This window comes from Schistocerca piceifrons, chromosome 10 (assembly GCF_021461385.2).
Source record: "Schistocerca piceifrons isolate TAMUIC-IGC-003096 chromosome 10, iqSchPice1.1, whole genome shotgun sequence".
NCBI lineage: Eukaryota > Metazoa > Arthropoda > Insecta > Orthoptera > Acrididae > Schistocerca > Schistocerca piceifrons.
The window spans coordinates 88,046,336-88,057,034 of record NC_060147.1 but is presented as its reverse complement, the minus strand read 5'-3'; the positions used below and the strand labels follow the sequence as shown (position 1 = coordinate 88,057,034).

General features: G+C 36.2%; 1 protein-coding gene across 1 annotated transcript in view; it reads right to left on the bottom strand.

Annotated features, from left to right (window-relative positions):
- Positions 1–6,373: 6,373 nt before the first annotated feature.
- The window catches only part of LOC124718798 (ras-related protein Rab-27A), a 72,903-nt gene continuing 68,577 nt past the window's right edge, over positions 6,374–10,699 (bottom strand). Inside the window, exon 7 of the mRNA XM_047244411.1 lies at positions 6,374–10,381. The gene's annotated coding sequence lies outside the window, so the exon portion shown is untranslated. The remainder of the gene's footprint in view (positions 10,382–10,699) is intronic.

Sequence of the window (10,699 nt, the reverse complement as noted above, 5' to 3'; positions counted from 1 at the left end):
TTTCTATTTATGTTTGTCACATATTGTTCTTACATAATTTATTGAAGAGTGACATTTTAGGCCAATCACAAATGCATAGAGCCCAATGATGAAAAGTCTTCATTCAAACAGATTACAGTATCTCTGAAATGACACATAAGGAAAATTTGAGGGTGGTGCAGAAAGTACGATAACAAGTCCTCTGGTAGGAAAAGTTTGTACGTGAAATCTAGGCGATCAGAAAGTTACACAGGCACTTTTCCAGTGTTACCATAGTTGCTAAAGCATTTCCTCCATAGGTGCAGCATCCTGTCAAAACTAGCACAAAATAAATCACGATCTATGTCTAGGGGCTTCTTTAATGATTCACAGACACAAAAATCACTTGATGCATGGTCCGAAATGTACAGAGAGTGTTCTAATATAACCTGTAAAAAATGCCAGACCAAGTATCACACAACTGGGAGCATACATCTGTACTTCACAAACCACTGTGAAGTGTTTGGCATGGGGTACTTCCTGCCCCATTCACATATCCAGAGCAGAAAAATGCTTGCTCAAATGCCTCTGTGCATGGTTTAACTGGTCAAATCCTATCTTCATGATCTTTCTGGGAGAGATATGTAGGGACTGGTAGTACAGGGTGAATCAAAAAGGACTTTGGAAAGATATAGAAATTTATTGAGATAACTTACAGAATCGGCAGATGTGTCAATTTGAACCACACAACCTCTAGTTCCAAAAAGTACCAAGCATCATTTTGGTTTGTTGTGACTACCATTTGTGATGGGCAAACATCTCAATGGTAATCAATTTCTTCCTACACCTGTTGCAGCAAATTAGGCGTAACTTGTGCAAAGGCAGCATGGATTCGATTTTTCGGGTCAGCTAAATCGTTTTGTATGGGTGGAACATATACACGGTTGTTAATAGAATCCCAGAGAACAAAATCCAATGGTGTCAAGTCTTGGGAGCGAGATGACCATGCGATTGGCCCTTTGTGGCCAATCCATTTGCGCGGGGAAATGACGTGCTGCACTGTCTTGCTGGTAGTAAACCATCCCATCTCAGACACCTTCATCGATCTGTGGAATTAAAAAATGTTTCCAAGTATATCCAGATACACACTATCAGTGACAGTAGCCATTTTAACTGTGCACTATGCTGGTGCTCTTGGTGGCGGAAATGGGTACTAATACATTACATGAATCAAGCTTGAGTTTGTTTGATGCAAAATGACATATCTACTGATTCTGTGTTATTTCTATATCAATTCAAAGTTGTAAAGTCCTTTTTGACTCATCCTGTGTGTACCCTGATCAATTAAAGTTTGTTCTAGAAACTTTAAAAGTAGATTTTCACAGTATACTTTGCATGTATCTTCACAAACCTGTGACCATTTGTGCTGCCCTTCTCTGTTCATCAGGTGTAGATGTGCAACAATGTAACACCTTTCCAAAGCAAGTCTGGCAGTGTTCTCCGAGACATCTCTGCAACCCTTCAGCATGGTGCAGTAACTGGCACCATTCACGGTCTCTCCAGAGGAGGAAGTCGACCAGGAGTGCACCCTGCATGCCACAAAAGACTGTGGCCACAATGTTCTCTGTTTTAAACTTTTTACATAGGATGGCCAGGGCGTGTCAGGGACGCCTCCATGACACTGACACTTTCTTTGTCTCGGGCATCACACAGTGTGCCCACAATTTGTTAGGATGCAGGAATGGAACACCCTCTGCCCCATACAGCATTAAATGCTGGAGAGACAACCCCATTCACTCAGCTTTAATCTCATCTGATAATTGCTGTGGAACCCAGTGAGAACACATCTTTCAGCAGTCCAATGTGTTATGCATAATTTCCTCTACACTATCAATGGAGATGTTGAGTTTGCATACTATCTGCCTTGTAAGAATTGACAATAGGCTGAAATTGACCCTCTGCAGCATGGCATATTCCCAGTCATCCATCCTGACCTCTGCTGTGTCACTCATCCATTCTGTTTCTATCAAATTACTCACACCAAAACCATACTTGTTTCTGTGACATTTCACTTACTTGCCCCATATGCTTTTGTTTGCTTGTGAAGAATTGCAGCAGGGGAATTTTTCTTTAAATGCAAAAACTTATTACAGTCCTCAATTCAGTTGAAGGCTACATATTTGTCAACACTTCCACCTTGTAAGGGGTGCTATTATCTTTAGTGGCATGACATAGTAACTCGCACCCCTTCCGTATTGTCGGTTCTCTGGAGCTTTCAGAACTGAGCGTGCCGTTTTTCAACATGGGCACAGCCTTGTTGTCACATTCGACAATTCCCGAGTTGTACCGGTCCTGTGCCAGAACGCCAGTAGCATATCGTTGTTTGGGTTTTGGGCAGAACGGTCATGTGTAGTTGCATTATACCAAAATCATTTGAACAGTTTGCTAAAGTGATGAATTATGAGTTTGGAAGTATTACATTGCTTGGTAGGGTAATAATGAGTAATAATCCAGTTTATTCATGAAAGATGCACGTAATCACATAATAAATCATTAGAAAAAACAGTATCAGTATTCTCAATCAGTAGCTTCCATTGGTGAAACATATTATTATTATTATTTGAACACCTATGAAAAGCTATAATGTGAAAGATTAATTTGGAAAACCAACAGTGCAATGGCAATCTTCATTATGAAAGTGGAATACATGTAACTGTTAATATGAACATGGTTGGGTATAGTCATTTTTTTTCATAAAATCAATAAACCAAGTAAAATAATCTGAGCTATTATCCTTTCAAAGAAACATTTTCCCATCTAGAATTCTGAGAACTTTAATTTTCATAAAGCAAAAAGACACGTTTTCATGTTAAGCTGCACAGTCAAATTTATTTTGCAACAAAGCATGTTCTCTCTGTTAATCATCTTCCACCCACATCTGATCACCACAAAATAAAATAAAAGTAGGTAAGGGGAAGGTTGCAACCTCAAAACGTTATTTCAAAGCACAATGGCACAGTTACTTCCATATGCCGGCAGCATTTGAAAGCTTTACCTATTCTGTCTAGCTGTGGAATTTAATTTGCACACCATAATCATACAGTCCTGAGAGCTCTTGTTACCTTAATTATTGAACTTCTCTCATATTCCTCACTTTTATTTTGTATGAACAAAATTATATTTCTGTTAGGTAGAAAGTTTTATCTTCAATTTATTGGATTGAAAAGTCTGTTGATAGGCACGTTTGATGCATTCTGTTGGTTTTTTTTTCCCCCTTCATTTCAGTAGGGACCAACTAAAAAGATCATTAATAAGAATTTGTAAAGGACAGTTATGTTAGGAACTGAAGAAGAAAGGAATGCACCCAAAATTTCCAACAATATTTTTATTAATGTACATTTATGATCGCTGCAGTAAATGCACCAATTCTCCAATGCAGGTATCTTACAAATATGGTTTGCAATACAAAACTTCAGGTTATATATATATATATATGTATATATATAAAATTACTTTATAAAATACATAGGAGCCATTTATTTGTATATACAGAGTTATTGGTTCTGTGTGCGCATCTCAAAACTGTCATACAAATTTGGGAACATGAACATAAGTTGAGATCCATAAACAGAATTATGCTCACACAAAGCATGTAATATAACGATTACTACTCATTTATGCTGACTGGAAACAGAAAGTGTAATGTGTTAACAGGCACTTCAATTTAAACTTTATTTTGATACAACCCTAGAACATGCAACTGAATTGCAATCTTTTCAAAGATCTGTTGGGTGGGTGGGGGTGGGGGTGGGGACAGGGGGGGGGGGGGGGGGGGGGGGACACCTATCCGGTTCATGAAAGTGAAGCATTCAGGTTTATGCCAAGCATGGATGAAAGTCTCTTAACACTAATCCTTTCATGAAGCAATATTCCTTCTGATGTCACTACAAAACATATTTTATAATCACATTAAATGGGTTGTGTGCTGTACTTACATAGAAATTGCCTTCAGTGACATCATATATTTACGAATGAAAAACTTTCTAACAAAAATGCCTCTACAGCAACAAACAGTTCAATTTCAGTTTGTATTCCAATCACTTATTCTAAATGAAAAATTTGATATGTATATGAGGATTGATTACTACTCCCCAAACAGAAGAGGTACTGAGTGACAGTCAGCCACACTTAGAAAAAATGGATATTATTTTGCTTTCATCACTGTGTTTGTGTGAGCTCTGACAAAAAACTGACTATAATTCTAGTCTACTGGCTAGTAATTAACCATCCTCTTACACATACTATATTCCATCCGTGATTTCCCATCAATGCAAATAAAAAATTTATAACTTGTGACCACACCAACTTGCATTGGCGAGAAAGTTAGTAGTGCAATATCAAAGAGTTATATTAATGACATCCTTGACTTACTTTCAAAAGAAATCTCACAAGCATGTCTTCTGGTCCTTACAATATAAAGAGGACAGCTGCCACACACATTGAGCATTACCACACTTTTTAGAATTATCAATGGGTACAAAATTTGAATGTAACTTTATCCATGAAGAGGAAGTTTGTAGGTCGCAATGAACAGGATAATGATAGAACACGTCTCTTTAGTTACTAATTTACTGATTACTAATTTAATGTTTCCCTAAATAATTCCTTGTACAGGACATATGTTCACACAAAGGGTGGGGGACAGAAAAAAAATATGAATGTTCACCAAATGAATTATCTCGTCAGCAATAATTTTGATCAGAAAATAGGAAAGACTTTCTGTTTGTTCTGCAAAAGCCATTATTGTTAATTACTAAAATAAATATCAGCAGAAAGAATGACATTATTAAAGGAGATGAAATCAATGATAATGCTAAATGAGAGTTATGGTAATAAATACTCGTTTGATGGTTCATTCAACAATATACTGATACGGGAGAAAGAAAGGGCAAGTCACTTAGAAGCCAGATTCAGAAAGAAATCACTAATTGCACATATGATGTGGGAATTCTCAGACCTTAGGCTGAGAGCAACATACCTTCCCAAATCACCTGTCTTTCTCCCTGAAGAAGAAACATGGACCTTTTCAAAGCTAGGATTAGTATTTTCTATTTTGAATGTTTCTACCATCAATAATATGAATTTTGTCTCCTGAGATTAATAACTGGCTAGCCATGCTATCTCGCTGTAATTTTAAGTCATGTAAAAAGAAAGTAAGACTGGTGTTTAATACTTGTTGACAGTGAGTTAGAAGAGACGGAGTACATCCTTGGTTGGGGAAGGATGCCAGTCACCTGGTTGCAGAGGGAACTGTATCAGCATTTGTCTCATTGAGTGGTTTCAGGAAATCACAAACAACAAAATTCTGGATGACCATATGGGGACTTCAGTTGCTGTACTAACAGATAAAGCATTGGAGAAAGCAAGAAACACAACAGTAGGGAGTGAAAGGATAAAGGCAAATAAGTGTGCAGATGATAAGCAGTGTTGGCTAACTGAGAAGAACTACGATTTATGATGGAGATGATAGTAAAAGTGGGAAAATAGCAGAGAATGAGGATAAATGTAGGACAGACCTTGGAACAAGTAAAATCTTGCACAAATTTTGGCTGTTTGGTGAAAGAAAATGGAAGATGTGTGAAGGAAATAAGAAGCAGAATATCTAAGGGTAAACGGGCTTTTGAAAGAGGGGAAAAAGTCAATAAATAAAAAAGATACATGTTAAGTATTCTACCTGAGGAACAGCATTATATGACAGCAAATCAGGGACAGACAAAAAGAGGAAAAATTCATACATAGTTTTAAAATGATGACGTGAAGAAAACTGCTAAAAGTAAAATGGACTGACGGAATTAGGAATGAAGACTTACTTGTTTGAATAGTAGAGGGGAAAAAATCTAGAGGATATGGTAAGAATGAGGAAAACATCTCAGCTGAGACGTATTGGAAAGAAACTGCTTGCAACAAAGAGTGAATGACTGAAAGATTGCAGGGGGACAGGCAGAAGAAGTCTTAGAATGCCAGATAAAAATGGACAAAGATAGCATTCAACTGAGGTAGAGCCAGGTGCTACCAAAGAAGAATCCCGAATGCTAGTTCAGTATTTCACCACTGTGGCATTCAGCTAGGTCTGATATAAGTTGGGATAAGAAGGTGGACAGAGGGGATGAGAGAGGAATATTCAGCAAAACACTTTTAACACTGGGGTTAACAACAATTTTGTTACTTTATACATACATAAACAGTCTGTGGGGCATAAATACCATAAGAGGTCATATACAGAAGCACATACTTGTGAGGTGAGATGAGCTGCGAACAAAGTATTTTCTGCTTATGCTAGCACTGCTTTTCATAACTCACAGGATAAATTATGTAAATTTAGTATATAATTTAAGAAATTCCATTTATTATTATATATATATATATATGGCAACAAGCATTGGGTGGCAGAAGCAGGTAACTGCATACTGTTCTCAAATATTTCAGAGCAATATTTTATACATCTGTGTAACTCCAACACCACATCGATGTAAAGGATCAGCAACTATATTTTATTATTTATTTAGTTTCTTGTTACAGTTGCATACATATTCCTTATTGGTGACTGTTTTTGAATGAGTCCATTCATTTTCAAACCATTTTAATATTCTAACTCAATTTACAACATGTTTTATGAGATTTTGAATGATTTAAGAGCTTTTTAATTAAAATTGTAAAGTTTGCAACTGCAGTGGAGTTGTGGATGCTGTCAGTGTAACAGTGTTACGAATACAGTTTCAAATTTTAACAAAATGTGCAATGTTACAACCACTTTTTATGAAGAATGGGAAAATTTTAAGTATTTTATAAAACAGAAGAGATTGAGAGGCACACACTGTCAGTTATTAACTGGAATAGGCAGACACACACCAGTGCTGTGGCAAGATGACAGTGCACACACACACTTATTGGCACCTATCAAGTACATTTGACCATATCTGCTAAGTGGCACGGAAGTCACTTGTGCCAAGAATATCGACTGTAGGAACAGAACAAAACTTTTACATATTACACTGGAATTATTTTAAAATTACAATAAAAATGCAGGTATGTCACAGCCGTTGCGATGGACTTTTGTGACCTCTAGATATACTATAGAATGTCAAGAACTTTTATATATTTTAACATTTTGTGTTTATATTTTTCACTAATGATGTAATTTTTTGTGTAGACACCTGTTAAAAAATGAGAGGACTCATTCGAAACTGAGCATGTATTACACTGGGACAGGAAAATAAATAAATGAATAAGTAAACATTTTTATAACAAATATGATGTAAAGGGGACTTGCTCATGATAACAAAGAACCCCCACCTTCCTTCATACCTCAGCTCTTTTCTGCTAAAACACTCATCTTGCTGACAATATGCCCCTTTAGTCCTGACAGTCATTAGTATGGTGCCAACCCGACCTGCTCCACTGACAGTTTTTCACACTCTCTTGATAACTATATTCACTGTGCTCAACATTCATTTTGTGGCACTATATCCACAAGAACAAGGAGCTTGATCTTTCAGTGTGGGTCATTGAGAAACAATTTTTCCTCCCACAGCTCAAAAACAGACTGTCTACTGCAGAAAGTGAGAAATCCAATGTAAATCTATAGTACAAGACAGATGACAATCCCTGCAACTGCCAACATCGATTGTGAAGCAGTTGAAAGGAGTGGCTCTGATTTTTTTTCTCCAATTGACTACAAGGTTGAACGTAGGGTGACATTTCAGAATGCGCATAATATAGTGCCAGTTGGAATTCATTGTTACTTGCATGTGGTGGTTGGGGCAAACATCACGAGGTATTAAAACAGAAAATGTGTGCTTTTGATGGCTTTTGTGACACCACTTCTGCCAAACCCATTTTAATATGCAGACACTTAATTATCTCAATTTCTACATAACATTCAACAACTGTATCTGACTTATCTAGGCAACAAGATTTCAAAATTATACATATTCGTTAAATATTTATATCTCCACCCTTTTTAGGTACATATCGGTACAAAATACTGATAACTGTTTGAGGAATTCACTTATAGTAATGATGTGAATGAAAATATACTAGCTCAGTTTATAAGTAACAACCAGTCATAACAATTTCTGTCAAAGACACATAGTACAAACACACAAGCATTTCAGTATATAACAACTGTAATGCATTTAGATTTGACATGGCCATACACATCAATACTTGCACAAATACATACATAATACTGAGACAGCAAGTTTGAACACACACTATATGACAGTTAGTTACTGCATATGCATATATGCGAGCACCAGCTAAATGTATATTGAGTTTTAATTTGGAGGCAATTTCAAAGTCCTGCATATACAGTGACTCAGTTGGCCACATAACATTATAAGTGGAATATCGACGTGTGATTTATTATAAAGACATAACTTCTAAAGCACTCTATACACTGACACAGTGAGGCACAAAGGAGAAGGAACATCCATCTCTGATGCGCAACACTCCTGACGTTGCATTCTGCGGTATAATGAAATTTCTTTCTTAAATATTTTCACTGGTTAGAATGATGCAACCAGTTAACTAACTTTGTGGGAAATTAAGAAGATCAAAATGAGAACTAGGCTTATGTATCAATTGCCTCCCTAAAGATAACGGTTAAACCACCCACAAATTGGAACTACAACTTATTGCTGTGACCTCCATACACACATTTCATTGTGTGTCCAAATGCCATATTTAAGGATTTCAAATAAACATTTACGCTGATTATTACAAATGATAGATAGTCAACTAAAAAGAAATACAATATTATAAAATACAAGAAATTTGAGTCACTAATAAAATCACAAAAAAGTAATTGATTTTTCTACTGATCACTGCATCTTTGTGATATCCAGAGAGAGAGAGAGAGAGAGAGAGAGAGAGAGATATTTCACAAAGCTTGCAAAATTATGGGCCATCCCCCTCCCTCCAAGGTTACAATTTAGTGCCGTCATCACTTTATAAGCCTACTGTAAGAGTAATTAATACTTTGACAACTGTTTTGTATTTTTATGATGTACACAGTTATTCTGCTCTGCACATCATTTATTCAAAATGTAGCTAACTCATATTATGTCTTCAAGCCTGAGAAGATAATTCATGAATGTTCCAAAGTCAAGTTAGGAGATTCATAATATTAATGCCTCACTGCACAGCACAAAATGGTTTAATGTTTCAGCTTACTTCTCTCGGCAGAACTATATTTCTGTATTTGAAAGAATCTGGGAAGCTAACATATTACCCAATTAGGCCAACACAAGTTTTTCAAAAAATAAAAGTGACAACACATTCTATAAAATATGAATAAAAACTGCAGATGTCTTTTTTTTATAGCAGATGTGAAGCAGTCGGTCAATGTGACAAACATTGGATTGAGAATATTAAAGCCTTATAGCCCATCATCTATAGAGGATGATACCAACTGAGGGGGTCAATGGAAGAAAATGCTAAGCCTTGCTAACCTTCAGCTTAGTAACGATTAATCTGATTGCACTATTCCTCATGTTACAAAGGCACCACATTTCGGTAATTAGCTTATCCATATGTACAGCTAGAAAAAGCTGTCTACTACACAATTAGTTTTGCCTTATTGTATTTCAGTTTTCACTTCTGAATTTAAGCACACACTTAACAGTAGCATGAAACACTTTTGTGATTGGCACTTTCTTCCAACAACCCCCTGAATCAGCTGCCTGAAGGCTCGAGAGACAGCTCTAGCGCCACAGGAGAGAACCACCACTAGTACAAACATTCAGTGAACTACAGCTAAAAAAATTGCAATACAACCAACCAAAGAATCATGAATTAATTACATTCATAACTGCAAAGGATTTTATGTAATGGTGCCCAATTCTTGAGTAAACCACCTCAAAAACACAAAATACTTAATATTAATTTAAACATGATCCTAAATCGAGATTCTTGCAATGAAATGTCTCACACCGGTACCGACAATTTGTGATTTATCACTAAATGTTTACAGTACAAACTTATGATCTGTAATAGTGCCAATCTCCTGGATTCACATCTGAGACCCACGCTTCCTCTTCCATTAGCAGAAGTTACTGCTACTGTAACACCTTAATTGGAAGACTAATTGTTTCTTCTCCAACAGTTTCCAACATTATTAATTTGTGCTAACATATGACGACAAATTTACAAATGACTGTATTTTCACCATAATATTAAAATTACTGAAAAAATTAAAAAAGTGAAATACAAAAGTAACAACATAAATCGATGGCTTTAAGACAGAAAATAACAAACTTTAATGTAGTTCAATATATATTTTAAGCCTGATATTCTGTCTCGAGATTGGATTACTGCATTGGTGTATGTTTGGTCACGTTCCCACCAAATGAAGGTACAATTCCTGGAAATGAATTAAGAAACAAAGATTAAAATTGTGTTGCAATCAATCCCAAACAAAAGAACTAAGTCTATACCCACACTGCTTAAGACAACGTACAGACTGTCGTGTAATTTTTTTATTGCACTTAAGCACCAAAGAAACTGGTATAGGCATGCGTATTCAAATACAGAGATATGTAAACAGGCAGAATATGGCACTGCGGTTGGCAACACCTATATAAGACAATAAGTGTTTGTCACAATTGTTAGATCAGTTACTGTTGCTACAATGGCAAGTTAACAACTCCTTGTGAATCACTCCTTTACCACAAAAAATCAG